Source organism: Oncorhynchus gorbuscha, unplaced genomic scaffold, assembly GCF_021184085.1.
Source record: "Oncorhynchus gorbuscha isolate QuinsamMale2020 ecotype Even-year unplaced genomic scaffold, OgorEven_v1.0 Un_scaffold_979, whole genome shotgun sequence".
NCBI lineage: Eukaryota > Metazoa > Chordata > Actinopteri > Salmoniformes > Salmonidae > Oncorhynchus > Oncorhynchus gorbuscha.
The window spans coordinates 183360-192500 of record NW_025745902.1 but is presented as its reverse complement, the minus strand read 5'-3'; positions in this window follow the sequence as shown (position 1 = coordinate 192500).

Genomic DNA, 9141 nt, shown 5'->3' with positions numbered 1-9141 from the left:
CACACACACACACACACACACACACACACACCACACACACACACACACCACACACACACACCACACCACACACACCACACCACACACACCACACCTATCCTGTGTTCAGTAATGCTGGAGTTTTGTGTTGTCAGGGGGAGAATGCGACCATGATGCTGTTACTGAAGAGGAACACTGAGGTAAGAAAGATATCTGACCAGGCTACCACATAAACATAAACCCCAGACCCAGAACATATATATCCACCCCAGACCCAGAACATATATATACACCCCAGACCCAGAATATAAATATACACCCCAGACCCAGAATATAAACATAAACCCCAGACCCAGAACATATATATACACCCCAGACCCAGAACATAAATATACACCCCAGACCCAGAACATATAATATAATATAATATAATAATATATGCCATTTACCCAGAACATTTATCCAAAGCAGACTTACAGTCATGTGTATACATTCTAGACCCAGGTGGTCCCGGGGATCAACCCATTACCCTGGTGTTACAAGACCCAGCTCTACCAACTGAGCTACAGAAGGACCTATATACACCCCAGACCCAGAACATAAATATACACCCCAGACCCAGAACATAAATATACACCCCAGACCCAGAACATAAATATACACCCCAGACCCAGAACATATATATACACCCCAGACCCAGAACATATATATACACCCCAGACCCAGAACATATATATACACCCCAGACCCAGAACATAAATATACACCCCAGACCCAGAACATAGATATATACACCCCAGACCCAGAACATAAATATACACCCCAGACCCAGAATATATATATACACCCCAGACCCAGAATATAAATATACACCCCAGACCCAGAACATATATATACACCCCAGACCCAGAACATATATATACACCCCAGACCCAGAATATAAATATACACCCCAGACCCAGAACATATATATATACACCCCAGACCCAGAACATAGATATATACACCCCAGACCCAGAACATATATATACACCCCAGACCCAGAACATAAATATACACCCCAGACCCAGAACATAAATATACACCCCAGACCCAGAACATAGATATATACACCCCAGACCCAGAACATATATATACACCCCAGACCCAGAACATAAATATACACCCCAGACCCAGAACATAAATATACACCCCAGACCCAGAACATAAATATACACCCCAGACCCCAGAACATAAATATACACCCCAGACCCAGAACATAAATATACACCCCAGACCCAGAATATAAATATACACCCCAGACCCAGAACATATATATACACCCCAGACCCAGAACAAAAGCAGGTCCTCCAACCCTTTATAGTGTGATTCATCTCTGTTGTCTTCTAGCAGGTCCTTCATAGTGTGATCTATCTCTGTTGTCTTCTAGCAGGTCCTCCACAGTGTGAGCCACATCCATGACCTGCTCAGCACCCTGCAGGTCAGTGTCCTCACCTGTCCTCTCTCCTGATGACTTGGGACCAGCTGTATTGTACTTAACCAGAAGAAGCTGAATGACTCCTCCACTTCACTCTGACTGTGTTTTTGTGCAGTGTATCGGTCACTGTGTCCCCACAGACAGTGGTATATGTGTCTCTGTGTCCCCACAGATAGTGGTATATGTGTCTCTGTGTCCCCACAGACAGTGGTATATGTGTCTCTGTGTCCCCACAGACAGTGGTATATGTGTCTCTGTGTCCCCACAGACAGTGGTATATGTGTCTCTGTGTCCCCACAGACAGTGGTATATGTGTCTCTTTGTCCCTGCAGGCAGGGTAATCCAGCAGGGTACAGTGTCTCTGTGTCCCCACAGACAGTGGTATATGTGTCTCTGTGTCCCGCCACAGATAGTGGTATATGTGTCCTGTGTCCCCAGGCAGACAGTGGTATATGTGTCTCTGTGTCCCCACAGACAGTGGTATATGTGTCTCTGTGTCCCCACAGACAGTGGTATATGTGTCCTGTGTCCCCAGGAGACAGTGGTATATGTGTCTCTTTGTCCCTGCAGGGACAGTGGTAATCCAGAGGACAGCTTCAGGGGAAACTAGATCGCACAGAGAAAACATTCACCAGAAATGGAGAGGGTAGAACACATGAGAATGGCTCCCTCCTGCTATAATATCTATGATAATTATTCAGCGCCAGGCTCACCGCCCCGAACGCCTCACCTCCTTCTTCTCCTCCCTAAACTATCTATCTAGCCTGGAGAAACACAAATAGACGGCCGCTATAATATCACACGTATCAGGAGAAGAGGAGGAACTATAGATTAATACTATAATATCCATATAATATCATACTCAGCTGACAGACAGGGATAATATAGCTCTGGTACAGGAAGAGGATATCCATCAAGGAGGACACTATCTCTGCTATAAGAGGGTGGAGCTATAATATCTATAATAAGGATCATATTTATAATATATTATCTATATTAAATTTATATTATCTATACTATATATCTATCATATTAATAATATATTATCTATATTAAATCTATGTTATCTGTAGAAATATCTATCATATTAATAATATATTATCTATATTACATCTATATTATCTATACTATAATATCTATCATATTTATAATATCTATCATATTAATAATATATTATCTATACTATAATATCTATCATATTTAGAATATATTATCTATATTAAATCTATATTATCTATACTATAATATCTATCATATTAATAATATATTGTCTATACTATAATATCTATCATATTTAGAATATATTATCTATATTAAATCTATATTATCTATACTATAATATCTATACTATAATATCTATCATATTTAGAATATATTATCTATATTAAATCTATATTATCTATACTATAATATCTATACTATAATATCTATCATATTTAGAATATATATATATTAAATCTATATTATAATATATCTATCATATTTAGAATATATTATCTATATTAAATCTATATTATCTATACTATAATATCTATACATATTTAGAATATAATATCTATCATAAATTTATTAATATATTATCTATACTATAATATCTATCATATTTATAATATATTATCTATATTAAATACTATAATATCTATCATATTTATAATATATTATCTATATTAAATCTATACTATAATATCTATCATATTTATAATATATTATCTATATTAAATCTATACTATAATATCTATCATATTTATAATATATTATCTATATTAAATCTATATATTATCTATAATATCTATACTATAATATCCATCATATTTTTAATAATATATTAAATCTCTATATACTATAATATCTATCATATTTTTTATATATTATCTATATTAAATCTATACTATCTATACTATATTATCTATACTATACTATCTATCATATTTATAATATATTATTTATACTATAATATCTATCATATTTTTAATATATTATCTATATTAAATCTATCTATACTATAATATCTATACTATACTATCTATCATATTTATAATATATTATCTATATTAAATCTATATTATCTATACTATAATATCTATCATATTTATAATATATTATCTATATTAAATCTATATTATCTATACTATAATATCTATCATATTTATAATATATTATCTATACTATAATATCTATCATATTTATAATATATTATCTATATTAAATCTATATTATCTATACTATATATCTATCATATTTATAATATATTATCTATATTAAATCTATATTATCTATACTATAATATCTATCATATTTATAATATATTATCTATATTAAATCTATATTATCTATACTATAATATCTATCATATTTATAATATATTATCTATACTATAATATCTATCATATTTATAATATATTATCTATATTAAATCTATACTATCTATACTATAATATCTATCATATTTATAATATATTATCTATATTAAATCTATACTATAATATCTATATATATAATATATTATCTATATTAAATCTATATTATCTATACTATAATATCCATCATATTTTTAATATATTATCTATATTAAATCTATATTAAATCTATACTATAATATCTATCATATTTATAATATATTATCTATATTAAATCTATACTATCTATACTATAATATCTATACTATAATATCTATCATATTTATAATATATTATCTATATTAAATCTATATTATTTATACTATAATATCTATCATATTTTTAATATATTATCTATATTTAATAATACTATAATATCTATACTATACTATCTATCATATTTATAATATATTATCTATATTAAATCTATATTATCTATACTATACTATCTATCATATTTATAATATATTATCTATATTAAATCTATATTATCTATACTATAATATCTATCATATTTATAATATATTATCTATACTATAATATCTATCATATTTATAATATATTATCTATATTAAATCTATATTATCTATACTATGATATCTATCATATTTATAATATATTATCTATACTATAATATCTATACTATATTATATCTATACTATAACATCTATACTATAATATCTATCATATTTATAATATATTATCTATACTTTATATTATATACTATTATAAGTATGATAGATATTATAGTACAGATATTATAGCATAGATAATATATTATATCTATCAACTTTACTCTACACTATCTACTATAATATCTATCATATTAATAATATATTATCTATACTATACTATCTATATTATATATGCTATAATATCTATACTATAATATCTATCATAGTATAGTACAGATAGTTATAATACATTATCTATATTATATATATTCTATAATATCTACACTACAATTTCATCTATCATATCTACACTATCAATATCTATCATATTTATAATGTATTATCTATACTATGTATACTATTGTCAAGACGTATCGGTTAATGTGGCGAATGCTGCTCATCGAATGATGAACGGTTTATAGTTGCATGATTAAATGAATCAGGAAATTATTAACTCCTTAACCTGGGGCACCATGGGAAAACAATGATTAACTGAATCAAGCAGTTATTAACTCATTAACCTGGGGCACCATGGGAAAACAATGATTAACTGAATCAAGCAGTTATTAACTCATTAACCTGGGGCACCATGGGAAAACAATGATTAACTGAATCAAGCAGTTATTAACTCATTAACCTGGGGCACCATGGGAAAACAATGATTAACTGAATCAAGCAGTTATTAACTCATTAACCTGGGGCACCATGGGGAAACAATGATTAACTGAATCAAGCAGTTATTAACTCATTAACCTGGGGCACCTTGGGAAAACAATGATTAACTGAATCAAGCAGTTATTAACTCATTAACCTGGGGCACCATGGGAAAACAATGATTAACTGAATCAAGCAGTTATTAACTCATTAACCTGGGGCACCATGGGAAAACAATGATTAACTGAATCAAGTTATTAACTCAACCTGAATGGGAAAACAATGATTAAATGAATCAGGAAATTATTCACCATTAACAGGGAAAACAATGATTAACTGAATCAAGCAGTTAAACTCATTAACCTGGGGCACCATGGGAAAACAATGATTAACTGAATCACAGTTATTAACTCATTAACCTGACCATGGGAAAACATGATTAACTGAATTCATTAACCTGGGGCTGGGAAAACAATAACTGAATCAAGCAGTTATTAACTCAAACCTGGGGCACAAAAACAATGATTAAATGAATCACTCATTAACCTGACATGGGAAAACAATGATTAACTGAATCAAGCCTCAAAATGGGAAAACAATGATTAACTAAAAGAGTTATTAACTCATTAACCTGACCATGGGAAAACAATGATTAACTGAAAGTAGATGAAAACAATGATTAACTGAATCAAGCAGTTATTACATTTGGGTGGGAAAACAATGATTAACTGAATCAGCAGTTATTTTAACTCATAACCTGCACCATGGAAAACAATGATTAACTCATTAACCTGCCGCTCTTATGGACCAGGGTAAACAATGATTAACTGAATCAAGCAGTTATTAACTCATTAACCTGGGGCACCATGGGAAAACAATGATTAACTGAATCAAGCAGTTATTAACTCATTAACCTGGGGCACCATGGGAAAACAATGATTAACTGAATCAAGGATTAATTAACGCACTTCTCTGCAATGATTAACTGAATCTGGTTATTAACTCATTAACCTGGGGCACCATGGGAAAACAATGATTAACTGAATCAAGTTAACCTCATGTAACCTAGTGGATTAACTGAAAACAATTAACTCATTAACCTGATTAACTGAATCAAGCAGTTATTAACTCATTAACCTGGGGCACCATGGGAAAACAATGATTAACTGAATCAAGCAGTTATTAACTCATTCTGAAAGGGGTCTTGGGAAAACAATGATTAACTCAGGTTATTAACTCATTAACCTGGGGCGTAGGAATGAAAGCAGGGAAAACAATGATTAACTGAATCAAGCAGTTATTAACTCATTAACCTGGGGCACCATGGAAAACAATGATTAACTGAATCAAGCAGTTATTAACTCATTAACCTGGGGCACCATGGGAAAACAATGATTAACTGAATCAAGCAGTTATTAACTCAGGGGCACGGGAGATTAACTTCAAGCAGTTATTAACATTAACCTGGGGCACCATGGGAAAACAATGATTAACTGAATCAAGCAGTTATTAACTCATTAACCTGGGGCACCTTGGGAAAATGTTATTGAGTTTCTCTTTACCACATTAACTCAAAGTATATCAGAATATCGATTTTTACCACAGTCGCTAATTAATCAATTTCCTCTACAGTCTCATTCTGAATGTCGCATAAAAACACATTGTCTGTTTATTAAAACTTAGTACAATGGGCCAACACACTATGACACGTGTCGCCCAAAATGGGTATTTAAAAGAGAGAGAAAAGTGAAAGTAGATGAGAGAAATATACATTTGGGTGCATTAGTCAGCTATGCTTATTTTAACACTAACCTTGCAAACTCCGTATGGGTCATGGAATTAGAAGAGGGTTCCTTTGTCTTCAACCTCTGTGCAACTCTCTGCGTTGTCCTCACGATGTCAGTGTCCTTTGTAATAGTGGTCTGTTTCCTCGCCCTTGTTCTGAAAGGGGTCTTCCGGACAGCCAGCCATGTAGCTCAGGGCTCACAGCGTAGGAATGAAAGCAGTGTAGATACAGGATTCGATGGAGAGTGGGTTCTAAATTCTTAGACGCAGCTTCATCATCCGTAGCATGGATAGAAGAGGGTTCCTTTGTCTTCAACCTCGTGTTGCGTTTTGGGTTCGTTGACTACTCATCCGTAGCATGGATAGAAGAGGGTTCCTTTGTCTTCAACCTCGTGTTGCGTTTTGGGTTGGTTGACTACTCATCCGTAGCATGGATAGAAGAGGGTTCCTTTGTCTTCAACCTCGTGTTGCGTTTTGGGTTGGTTGACTACTCATCCGTAGCATGGATAGAAGAGGGTTCCTTTGTCTTCAACCTCGTGTTGCGTTTTGGGTTGGTTGACTACTCATCCGTAGCATGGATAGAAGAGGGTTCCTTTGTCTTCAACCTCGTGTTGCGTTTTGGGTTGGTTGACTACTCATCCGTAGCATGGATAGAAGAGGGTTCCTTTGTCTTCAACCTCGTGTTGCGTTTTGGGTTCGTTGACTACTCATCCGTAGCATGGATAGAAGAGGGTTCCTTTGTCTTCAACCTCGTGTTGCGTTTTGGGTTCGTTGACTACTCAGACATTGGCTGCAGCTCGGGTCACTTAGTCTAACATGTTAATTCTTAACTCACAGGTCTTATACCCTCGGGTCAGAAGTGGGCGTAACCGCCTTTTAGGGCAATTCTCTGGGCCAAGATACGAGGCAAGGTCTGGATTTTACTCAGATCCAATTTAGACAATTAACTTCACATTTCATCTTTACAAAAACATTCTCTTTGATTTGGTCATTTTCCACCAACGTACAACGTATAAACATACAAGAACAACTCTTCAAGTTACACTGTTTTAATAAAGTCGTCCTTTATTAACTTTTAACAACAAAACAAAAATGACATATATTTTCAAATTCCAACTTTTGTCATTGCCACCATTGTGGCTGACCAAACCATTTTCACAAAGTCCATTTATTGCATGAAAATGTTCTCGGTAGTGAGAGGACAAAGGAATTGTGTCTGCTGCCTTAGATTTACAATGGGAGTGAGGTGTCATAAACCATCTTCACACCTCTTCTCCTCTGGTGGGAGTGAGGTGTCATAAACCTTCACACCTCTTCTCCTCTGGTGGGAGTGAGGTGTCATAAACCATCTTCACACCTCTTCTCCTCTGGTGGGAGTGAGGTGTCATAAACCATCTTCACACCTCTTCTCTGGTGGGAGTGAGGTGTCATAAACTCTGGTGGGGGTGAGAGATCTCTCTGTAGGATTGTGGACCCAGGTAACCTGAGCCGAGCAGGACAGTCATGACACTGTCTATATTATATCTATACTATAATATTTATCATATTTATTATATATTATCTGTACACTATCATTTCTATCATATTTATGATATATAATTTACACTATACTATCTATGTTATATCTATACTACAATATCCATGCTGTAATATCTGTCATATTATATTATCTATACTCTATCTATACTACCATATCTATCATATTGACAATATATTATCTATACTACAATATCTATATTATCTACACTATCATATATATCATATTGACAATATATTATCTATACTACACCATCTATATTACAATATATATACTATTTTATCTATCATATGTATTTCTATAATATCTACACTATCTCCTAAAATATCTACACTATAATATCTGTCATTTATAATCTATTATATATACGATCTATATTATCTATACGATTATATCTATCAACTTTACTCTATACTATCTACTATAATATCTGTACCATAATATCTATCATATACTGTCTATATTATATATATATTTTTTATTTTTTTTTTCACCTTTATTTAACCAGGTAGGCTAGTTGAGAACAAGTTCTCATTTGCAACTGCGACCTGGCCAAGATAAAAGCATAGCAGTGTGAACAGACAACACAGAGTTACACATGGAATAAACAATTAACAAGTCAATAACACAGTAGAAAAA